A 12,235-nucleotide genomic window follows, 5' to 3' on the forward strand; every position below is an offset into this window, starting at 1 on the left:
CAAGCTATTTGCTGGGTAATTTGTCACTTTTGAGAACTATGGTAGCCAAAAAAGTTAATTCTTCAAAAGTGGAACACTCTGGCAGTTCTTGCAATAATTGACTAGGCTACAGACGTGAGTGATTTGTTTGGCCTGGCAATAATATCTTTTTAAGTTAAAAAGAAAATGTCAAACACAGTAGTTTAGACCCAAAATTTAACTTTATTTTAAACAAGAAAAAAAAAGTTTTCCAAAATCTAATATGAATAAAAATGTTCTCTTGCAAATGTTCAAATTATATTAAAAATAATAAAAAATAATCTTGACTCCTTCCTGCTGTATTGGAAATCCAAGCACAAAGACTATGCACTATTGTATATAAATACCAGAAAATTAAACTGCCCAATCTAGATTCTGTGTCTAAACTGAGTGAAGAAGAAATAGTAAGAGAAGACGTTCCAATGACTGATGTTAATAGTTCTATCTATTTACTGAAGAAGGTCTCATATCCCTGCCTGAGGAAACCAGCAAGTATCATTCCTCTCCGCCCCCGCCAATTACATATGGGGCACTTGAGAAGTTGCACACCGTGACTTCTGCAGAGCCAGGGCCGGCTCCAGGCACCAGCTTGCCAAGCAGGTGCTTGGGGCGGCCACTCCGGAGAGGGGCGGCACGTCCAGCTATTCGGCAGCAATTCGGCGGACGGTCCCTCACTCCCGCTCGGAGCGAAGGACCTCCCACCGAATTGCCGCCGCAGATCGCGATCGCGGCTTTTTTTTTTTTTTTTTGCCCCGCTTGGGGCGGCAAAAACCCTGGAGCCGGCCCTGGGCAGAGCTAGGAATAGAATACTGTCTCCGCTATAACAGACCCAACTCTCATCCACTTAACCACACAACCCTTCAGATTAAATGAGCCAGTTCTGTACACTTGGCTACATGCGATCATTAACCACTAGGCCACACTCCACTTTAGATCCATGAAGAGAACTCAGGAATCCTGATTCCCAACATTCCTGTGCTCTGTCACAAGCGCTGGAAAGGAACTGAAAGGGTATTCAAAATTCCTTCCCTGATCTCCCTTGTTGCTATGGAGAAGTAACAGTATAACTCTTTGTGCAGGTTACTTTCTCGCTTGTGCCTGGCCTGCAAGTAGGAGTGACAGAGCCAAGACCAGCCATTCCCTGGCCATCTCAAACACCTCTGTACCCACATGCTTGCCAAGGGGAGGAGTATCTGGAGATCAGGCAATAGGCACCATGAAAGATCTGGGTAGGCTGGGCAAAGGTGTTGGGAAGGGGACTACATTCATTTCAAGGAGCTTCCACTTGGCCAAATAAGAGACAGGCACAACCGAGCCATCTCTAAACACTCTTATGGAGCCTTCTGAAGTCTCAGCTCACTTTTTGCTAAATCCGCAGCTCACATCATGTTTGCTAACAAAATGCACCCCAGTGCTTTTGTTCACCACTTCATGTTCTCTTCCTGGTCAGCAGTTAAAAGAGTAATGCATACAGGATGTCACCTGTCTCATCACCCATGGACTATGGGCCCAATCCCGCACCCGTTGATGTCAATGGCAAACCTCTCATTGTCTTACTTAGAGCAGGATCAAGGCCTGTAGGAGGGTCTGACCCCACAAATATTTATGCAGATGAGTAACTTTACATGTGGGAGTAGTGCCAGGGACTACTCATGTGAATAAGTGCTTGCAGGACCAGGAATTTAGCGCCAGATTTTCAGATAGGCGCCTGGTGGGATTTTCAGAAATGCCTAGACATCTAAATCATATTGAAATCAGTGGGAGTTGGGTGGTTTTGAAAAGCCCGCAAAGGTTTAGACACCTAAATACCTTTAAAAATCTGGGCCTTAGTCTGTGAAGTCAGTAAAGCGCTGTGGGATCCTTCTGGATAGAACCCCCTGTGTACCAGTAAATGTTGATAAGTAGTAATGTCACCTTCAAGGTCATCTTCTCCTTTTCGCAATACATTTATTCTTTTGCACATTTTCACAATCCCTCAAAACATTTCAGTCAAACTAGGGGGAAATGTGTTCCCTCCAATAAACTATAGCTATGTACTGTTACCTTATAAATATAGAATTTTTCTACAGTGCCCTTTGCATAATAGTGTTTTATAATGAGTAATGTTGCAGAAGAAAAATCCATTGTCTATTAGTATCAAATATGAATGTAATATTTAGGCATATGAGCCGTAAATTTAAATCTAGAGAAGATCAGCATGTTATACAGGGTTTAAACCAAACTGAGTATATATGGTTCTTGAATATGTATAACTAGAATAGTTTTTTAACAATCTCCTGAGCCTTGTTTTCATGAATACAGTTTTGAAGCAATATATTGAGGGACATCTTTCATCAGAATGATTAAGAAAGACAAGGCGGGTGAGGTAATATCTTTTACTTGACCAATATCTGTTGGTGGAAGAGACAAGCTTTCAAGCTTAACAGAGCTGACCTGAAGAAGAGCTCTGTGAAACCTGAAAGCCTGTCTCTCTCACCAACAGAAGTTGGTCCCCTAAAAGATATTACCTCACCCATGTGTCTTTGTCAGATCCTGGCACCAGCACAGCTACATCAGCACTGCAATCAGAATGATTATTTTTTATTGTCATTGCTTTAAATTAGGGCAGTTGTGATTAATCACAGTTAATTCATGCGATTAACTGAAAAAAATTAATCGTGATTAAAAATATTAATCGCAGTTTTAATTGCACTGTTAAACAATAGAATACCAATTGAAATTTATTAAATATTTTGGATGTTTTTCTACATTTTCATATATATTGTATTCTGTGTTGTAATTAAAATCAAAGTTATATTATTTTTATTACAAATATTTGAACTGCAAAAATGATTAAAAAAAGAAATAGTATTTTTCAATTCACCTCATACAGGTACTATACTGCAATCTTTTTGTCGTGAAAGTGCAACTTACAATGTAGATTTTTTTGTTACATAACTGCACTCAAAACCAAAACAATGTAAAACTTCAGAGCCTACAAATCCACTCAGTCCTACTTCTTGTTCAGCCAATCGCTCAGACAAACAAGTTTGTTTACATTTACAGGAGATAATGCTGCCCTCTTCTTATTTACAATGTCACCAGAAAGTGAGAATAGGCATTTGAATGGCACTTTTGTAGCCGGCATTCATAGAATCATAGAACCATAGAAGATTAGGGTTGGAAGAGACCTCAGGAGGTCATCTAGTCCAACCCCCTGCTAAAAGCAGGACCAATTCCAAGTAAATCATTCCAGCCAGGGCTTTGTCAAGTCAAGCCTTAAAAACCTCTAAGGATGGAGATTCCACCACCTCCCTAAGTAACCCATTCCAGTGCTTCACCACTCTCCTAATGAAATAGTTTTTCCTAATATCCAACCTAGACCTCCCTCACTGCAACTTGAGACCATTGCTCCTTGTTCTGTCATCTGCCACCACTGAGAACATTGGTATGACCCTTCATGCTTCGGCCCCCATTCCAGAGGACATGCTTCCATGCTGATGATGTTCGTTAAAAAAATAATGCGTTAGTTAAATTTGTGACTGAACTCCTTGGGGGAGAATTATATGTCCCCTCCTCTATTTTACCCGCATTCTGCCATATATTTCATGTTATAGCAGTCTCGGATGATGACCCAGCACATGTTCATTTTAAGAAAACTTTCACTACAGATATGACAAAATTCAAAGAAGGTGCCAATGTGAGATTTCTAAAGAAAGCTACAGTTTTCGACCCAAGGTTTAAGAATCTGTAGTGCCATCCAGAATCTGAGAGGGACGAGGTGTGGAGCATGCTTTCAGAAGTCTTCAAAGAGCAACACTCCAATGCAGAAACTGCAGAACCCGAACCATCAAAAAAGAAAATCAACTGTCTGCTAGTGGCATCTGATTCAGATAATGAAAATGAACATGCATCGGTCTGCACTGCTTTGGATTGTTATCAAGCAGAACCCATCATCAGCCTGGACATATGGCCTGGAATGGTGGTTGAAGCATGAAGGGACATATGAATCTTTAGCGCATCTGGCACGTAAATATCTTGCAACGCCGGCTACAACAATGAGACCGCCCATGGCAGGTGACAGGTGACATTGTAAACAAGAAGCGGGCAGCATTGTCTCCTGCAAATATAAACAAACTTGTTTGTCTGAGCAGTTGGCTGAACAAGAAGTAGGACTGAATGTTCTTGTGGGCCCTAAAATTTGACATTTTTAAATTTTGGATGCAGGGTTTTTTTTGTAGATAATTCTACATTTGTAAGTTCAACTTTCATGATAAAGAGATTGCACTACAGTACTTGAATTAGGTGAATTGAAAAATATTATATTTTTTTTTACAGTGCAAATACATGTCATAAAAATAAATATAAAGTGAGCACTGTACACTTTGTATTGTGTATTATAATTAAAATCAATATATTTGAAAATGTAGAAAACATCCAAAAATATTTAAATAAATGGTATTCTATTATTGTTGAACAGTGCGATTAATTGTGATTAATTTTTTTAATCGCTTGACAGCCCTACTTTAAATATAATAACATAAAAATTAGTATATATATAGTATATATATATATGATATACTTAGTATAATACGTACATCTATATAAGTAAGCTAGTTGCAAAATTCTCATACTTGATTTTGTTCTCCCTTAGTCAGAATGGCCAGTAGTGATTAAAGGAATTTTTTACATCTGTGACTGATATCAAAATAAGTAGAAAGTATGAATGATACAGAAAATTTAAATTATTATTGCACATGCATTATTAAAACTATGCTATATTTAAAATGTAGTGGAGCCCACTTATTCCAAACTCTAATATAGTGAATGTCCAGTTTTTTAGATGGGTCTCAAATTGGAAACCCTACATCCACACACTCCCAAAATGTGTGGACAATTAAATTTCCATCCAAACTTTGCTGCTGACCCCTAGCTCTGAAATTCCTCAACATTCAAATATGGCTATGAATATTATAGTTTATGTCCATCTCTGCTGCATTTATTGTGAAACAGAATTAATTCCTGATTGTTTTTAATACGCTGCAGTGTGCAAATTGTAGTTTGGATAATAGAGCCTCTTAAAGGCTTAGGAGGTTAGGACTGGAATCTTGAATTTAATTCATAATTCAGTATGAAGCCACTGTGGAGGCCAAAGCACTAGTATGACATGCTCATGTCATCCTTTGTTGCTTAGCAGGTGGACTGCCACATTTTGATCCTGCTGGAGTTTTCAGTCTGTCATCATTCCTTTGTACAGTTATCCCTAGAAGACAACACTGTTCAGTGTAGTCAGGGTGAAGCCTTTTGGCCAGTCATACATTAAAGCAAATATCTGGGAGTCCAGTGCATCAATGGAGGACTACAAGGCTGAGAACTCTCTTGATATCAGAGAGCAGAGCCCCTTGACTGAGGGTAATACTGTGAATTTTGTAAGTCCTTTGCAATATTCTCATCTCCCTACTAGCATCACTTTTGTCTTAGTTTATTTCAAGTAGTTACATAAGAACAGCCGTACCAGGCCAGACCAAAGGTCCATCTAGCCCAGTATCCTGTCTACCGACAGTGGCCAATGCCAGGTGCCCCAGAGGGAGTGGACCAACAGGCAATGATCAAGTGATCTCTCTCCTGCCATCCATCTCCATCCTCTGACAAACAGAGGTTAGGGACACCATTCCTTACCCATCCTGGCTAATAGCCATTAATGGACTTAACCACCATGAATTTATCCAGTCCTCTTTTAAACGCTGTTATAGTCCTAACCTTCACAACCTCCTCAGGTAAGGAGTTCCACAAGTTGACTGCGCTGCGTAAAGAAGAACTTCCTTGTATTTGTTTTAAACCTGCTGCCTATTAATTTCATTTGGTGACCCCTAGTTCTTGTATTATGGGAATAAGTAAATAACTTTTCCTTATCCACTTTCTCCACATCACTCATGATTTTATATACCTCTATCATATCCCCCCTTAGTCTCCTCTTTTCCAAGAGCAACAGAGGGTCCTGTGGCACCTTTAAGACTAACAGAAGTATAGGGAGCATAAGCTTTCGTGGGTAAGAACCTCACTTCTTCAGATGCAAGTAATGGAAATCTCCAGAGGCAGGTATAAATCAGTGTGGAGATAACGAGGTTAGTTCAATCAGGGAGGGTGAGGTGCTCTGCTAGCAGTAGAGGTGTGAACACCAAGGGAGGAGAAACTGCTTCTGTAGTTGGATAGCCATTCAAAGTCTTTGTTTAATCCTGATCTGATGGTGTCAAATTTGCAAATGAACTGGAGCTCAGCAGTTTCTCTTTGGAGTCTGGTCCTGAAGTTTTTTTGCTGTAAGATGGCTACCTTAACATCTGCTATTGTGTGGCCAGGGAGGTTAAAGTGTTCTCCTACAGGTTTTTGTATATTGCCATTCCTGATATCTGACTTGTGTCCATTTATCCTCTTGCGTAGTGACTGTCCAGTTTGGCCAATGTACATAGCAGAGGGGCATTGCTGGCACATGATGGCATATATAACGTTGGTGGACGTGCAGGTGAATGAGCCGGTGATGTTGTAGCTGATCTGGTTAGGTCCTGTGATAGACTCTTTTCCAAGCTGAAGAGTCCTAGCCTCTTTAATCTCTCCTCATATGGGACCCATTCCAAACCCCTAATCATTTTAGTTGCCCTTTTCTGAACCTTTTCTAGTGCCAGTATATCTTTTTTTAGATGAGGAGACCACATCTGTACGCAGTATTCGAGATGTGGGCGTACCATCGATTTATATAAGGGCAATAATATATTCTCAGTCTTATTCTCTATCCCCTTTTTAATGATCCCTAACATCCTGTTTGCTTTTTTGACTGCCTCTGCACACTGCGCGGACATCTTCAGAGAACTATCCACGATGACTCCAAGATCTTTTTCCTGACTTCTTGTAGCTAAATTAGCCCCCATCATATTGTATGTACAGTTGGGGTTATTTTTTCCAATGTGCATTACTTTACATTAATCCACATTAAATTTCATTTGCCATTTTGTTGCCCAATCACTTAGTTTTGTGAGATCTTTTTGAAGTTCATCACAGTCTGCTTTGGTCTTAACTATCTTGAGCAGTTTAGTATCATCCGCAAACTTTGCCACCTCACTGTTTACCCCTTTCTCCAGATCATTTATAAATAAGTTGAATAGGATTGGTCCGAGGACTGACCCTTGGGGAACACCACTAGTTACCCCTCTCCATTCTGAGAATTGCTTTTCATGTAGACACTAGTATAGCTGAGAGATAGTTTTGTTAGCATTTAATGTGAAGAATATGTAACATTGCGTGCATTCAAAGAGTTGGCATTTGAGGCCATGATGTCTCATGATCTCGTCTAATGGTTTTGTGTAGATATTGAATAGGATGAAACAGTTGAAAAGTTTAAAGTTGTTACAGTGTAGAGTTGGTTAAAAAATAACACAAAAAATCCACAAGAGTTTTGTCTAGCTTTCAAAGTAAACTGATTTGTCATTTTACCAAATTTTCACCTAATGTTTTTCTCAATTTTGCTAGTTTCTTTTTTAGAATCATAATTTTCTAAAATAAAGCATTTCCATTTGGAAGAATCCCACAGTGTGACTAACAAAATTTAACACTAACCCGCAAAAAAACTGAAAAGTGGTATGTTAAAATAACAACAATAAATAATGAAACTTGTTTTTGAAATAAAAAAACAGAAAATATTGATATTAAAAAGGGCCAAATTTTATTGGAACAATATTAGAACAAACATTTCACTCAGAAGTAGTATCATGTGATGGATATTCGGAGCTTTTTCTGGACTCAGCTGATGCTTTCAGTCCAATTTCCAGCAGGGGACGCAAAATAGCCTGTGGAACTTATTGCTATAAAATACCACTGAGGCCAAGAGCTTAACAAGATTCTAAAAAAGGATTAGATATTTATATGGATAACAGGAATATGCAGAGTTATAACAGTAAATATTTAAAAATAAGAATGTATAGTTTTGGAAGGGATAATAGACGTTCATTTGTCAGCATAAACCAACCTCCCTCTAACCTCCTAATGTTAGAAACTTTCTCTGCCGTCTGGTTATCCCGTAACCAAAATCACCATCCCCTACTGCAGGGTTTTCTTACACTTTCTTCTGAAGAAGCTGGTATTGTCCACTATTGGAGACAGGATACTGAACTAGCTGGTCCTCAGGTCTGATTCAGTATGGCCATTCCTATATATACTCTATGTTCCTATGTTAAAACCTCCATAATTATAATTGGCATCTTTGCTGGCTGACACATCAGAGAGATTAAGAAACTAGTTAATGGAAACTGGACTACAGTCTCATCAATAGGGATGATCTTTGCTGAGTTTCTTTACATCTTGTTCTTTCAGTGTTTTCAACCTAACAGAGAATAATGGAACTCTCTCATGAGAGTCCCATCTTATGTTGCCAACTCAAGATATCTGGGGAGTTCAAATAAGCTGCAGAAAAGCATATGGATTTCGGGGGCATCTATCCAAAATTATCCAAATTGAGCCTGATTTCTCAGATGTCAGTGTCGCTGCCTACCAACTAAAATATCCACTCATCACATTTTATCTTCCGCCCTTCTTTGTTGCCTTTAGACTGCAAGCTCTCCAAGGTGAAGACTTAAATTTCCCATGTTCAAAGTACTGTGCATCTCTATGGTGCTATATAGATAGCAGTAAAAGTAATGATGCCAAAGAAGATACACAAAATAAAATAAAAGGTTTAGGCCTGTAAAAGCTGTTCTGAGGCCTAAGATATGACATTTAGTAGCTGAAGTAATGGAAAACAATCAACCCTCCCAAACAATAAAATGGAGACAGTTATCAAGGCTGTCAAAAAAAGAAATAAATTAGAAACACGTTGTTTGTGTATCTGGGACATTGATGTTCACTTAACAAAAAAGACAGGCATGGAATTCAATAATACTGAAAGCACTGAAACCCAGAGACAGCTTAAAATCCAACCCTCTGGATAACTGTGAAGGAACAATGAACAGAAAAGCAACTTCTTACATTTGAAAAAGAAATAACTAAAACTAATTATTTGGAGATACATATATAGATATATAGTTATATGTAATATCAAGTAGTAATTGTAACAGTGATAACTGCCATAGTTGGAAAAATATTGACATGAGTAAAGCTCAGAAACTGGTCTGCCGATATGGAAAATGGAATATCCCTGCAGGCTCAAAAAAAGGATTAAACATTTCAGAATTAATTACATGACAACCATCAGTAGGAAGCAAAAAGGTGATTAATTAAGGTACATAAGAAATGAATACTGATGCTCTGCTGTGGACAGTTAATGTTATAGCCATAGAAGTAGAAAAATGGAAAGAATAGTTGACAGATAAAGAAAAATGGCGGTCTGCAAAGAGCAGAGTCTAGAAATGCTTGTTTTATGTATTCTCTGCTTCCAGTCTGCATGGGTTTTATGCTTTGCTACTTTGTAAAAATCTTCTCATGCACTTAACTAAACTATTCTTTATTGACCTACAACAGACCCTTAGACTGGTCCTATTACTCCAGTTGAAGTCAATGACAAAACTCCCAGTGACTTCAGTGGGAACAGGTCCCAATCCACTATCATAAACCATAGAGAAAGAATTCACACTGAGAATGTTCAGTGCTTTTTCAAATCAGAAACAAGTACAACATTCTCTAGGTTTTCTGACTTTAGCAATTTGCTAACATGCACGTTCTTTTTTCAGGTTTCAGAGTAGCAGCCATGTTAGTTTGTATCCGCAAAAAGAACAGGAGTATTTGTGGCAGCTTAGAGACTAACAAATTTATTTGAGCATAAGCTTTCGTGGGCTACAGCCCACTTCTTCGGATGCAGTTCTTTTTTCACTTTAAGAAGTCTCTGGGGTCCTTAATGTCTGTATATTTCTGTGGCCCCTTGCCAATACAAAAGAATATAAGAATGGCCATACTGGGTCAGACCAAAGGTGCCTCTAGCCCAGTATCCTGTCTTCCCACAGTAGCCAATGCCAGGTGCTTCAGAAGGAATGAACAGAACAGGTAATCATCAAGTGATCCGTCCCCTTACAAGAACCTCAGAGTCATTTGTTTGCTTCACATACCATCCCGTGGATGGTATTTTGTTCAACTGCATTCAAACAATATCTTTCACCATTACTAATATTCTAAGAAATATACACAGAAAAATAAATTTAGCATACCACTGTAACAATCAAGTCTATAATGAGGAACTTTCAGAAATATTCCAGGTTTCAGAGTAGCAGCCGTGTCAGTCTGTATCCGCAAAAAGAACAGGAGTACTTGTGGCACCTTAGAGACTAACACATTTATTAGAGCATAAGCCTTCGTGGGCTACAACCCACTTCTATTCCAGTGACATCATAAACTGCAAAAGAGAAGATAGTCTCACGGAGTGGAGAGAGACACAAATGAAACTCAGACTGGAATAGTTGCTAATATACAGTAATTGATCAAGAGAGCCAAGTCTGATCAAGACTTTAAGAAGAGATGGCACCCACTGACCCAGTAGAGTTTGGTGACCTTCTGTACACTATTAAAGGCTTGTTTACTCCAAGGGAATGGGGTGAGGAGCATTCATTACTGATATTGGGCTAACTGGTATTGATCCGTATATTTGTTTATGGTGTGAATTTTCATGCACCTAGAGCCTCAGATAGATGATTTTTTGTTAGAAGTATACATAAATATTTAATTAATTGCATTTAAAATGTTTATTTGTTGACTAATTGAGGCCCCCATGACTTCATAAAGGCCCAGAACTGGCCCTATATAAAAAATGGAGGAGGGATGTGAAATAGTTTGGTCCAAAGCATATCATTAGTGGACAGAAAATTCAAACTCTGGTGCCTATACTTAACCACCAAATCCTTATTTAGGTATCTAAAGCAATGGCCCCAATTTCAAAAGTTCTGAGCACCTGCAGCATTAACTAGTGTAATTGGTATCTTCTCTATTTCTTTCCATTTTTGATGTTTACTTTAAGATAAATACTCTGACTCACTTTCAAAGCATACAAAGTATTTTTGTGGGTGCTTCAAATATTATCCACCTTGATTTATATTAAAAAAAACCCTGTCCCTTTGAAAGACTTGGGCTGCTTTGAATCAACTCCAGTGAGAGGCATTGCCTGCCAGCCTCTTCTGCAAACAATTTTCAGTACTCCACAAATAGTAAATGTCATGTGTTGTCCAGGTGTGTCTATAAACACCCCCTTGCTAGTTGTTTTGGTGAGGTTTTATTGATTTGAACTGAAAATCATAAATATATACTAGGTGTAGCTGTTGAAATCAATAGGTGATGCTTCACAGCCAACATCTTATCTTATATTGGCACACACATACAGTACACTTAACATAAAGAGTTGCATGCTTTGTCTGGGATACACACCTAAACACACTTAAAACCACCTTCACTAATCAAGGACATTCCACCAGAGAACTAGATTGTATCATGGAACGGGCCACCCAAATACCCTGGAAAAAACCTGCTTCAATATGGGGGAGGGGGAGAATCAAAACACCGACTGCACACCCCTAGTTGTCACCTACCACTCCCCCCTAAAAACCCATACAGGCTATCACCTAACAGTTACAACCCATATTTGATGGGGACTGCATCCTGAAAGAAATATTTCCCAAACCTCCATTTCTGGCCTTCAAACAATTCCCCTGTCTCACCAGGATCATCATCAGAAGCAAGCTCCCCACAGACCAGGACACACCAGCTCAGAGCAGCTATGATGATCAATACTGCCCACAACACACTTTTCGAGAGCCCTGGGTCCCACACATACCTATAACAGATGGTGTACCTCATCCATTGCATCAAAGGCCCCAATGACAACTATGTGGGTGAAACCAGACAATCACAACACTGCTGGGTGTACACTTTTCACAAAGTGATCACCTGACCTCACAGTCCTTGTCCTCAAAGGAAACTTGCACAAAAAAATTCAAAAGACGAACTTGGGAACTTAAATTCATCACTCTGCTGGATTACTAAAAACCACAGATGTAACAGGGATACGGGGTTTATGGCTCATTACAATAATTTGTAACACCCCCTACTGCCTGCTAACCCTTAATTGCCAACTTCATTTTAAGTGATCTCCTACAGCCCCTTGTGCTTAACGATCTCTCCCACCTTGTATTTAGCTTAGACCACTGGTTACATTGTCCAGATCCAAATAAGTGCTCTGAAGGTCGAAAACTGGTCCCGTCCACCAATAGAAGTC

Source organism: Terrapene carolina, unplaced genomic scaffold (assembly GCF_002925995.2).
Source record: "Terrapene carolina triunguis isolate 2854851 unplaced genomic scaffold, T_m_triunguis-2.0 Scaffold42, whole genome shotgun sequence".
Classification (NCBI taxonomy): domain Eukaryota; kingdom Metazoa; phylum Chordata; order Testudines; family Emydidae; genus Terrapene; species Terrapene triunguis.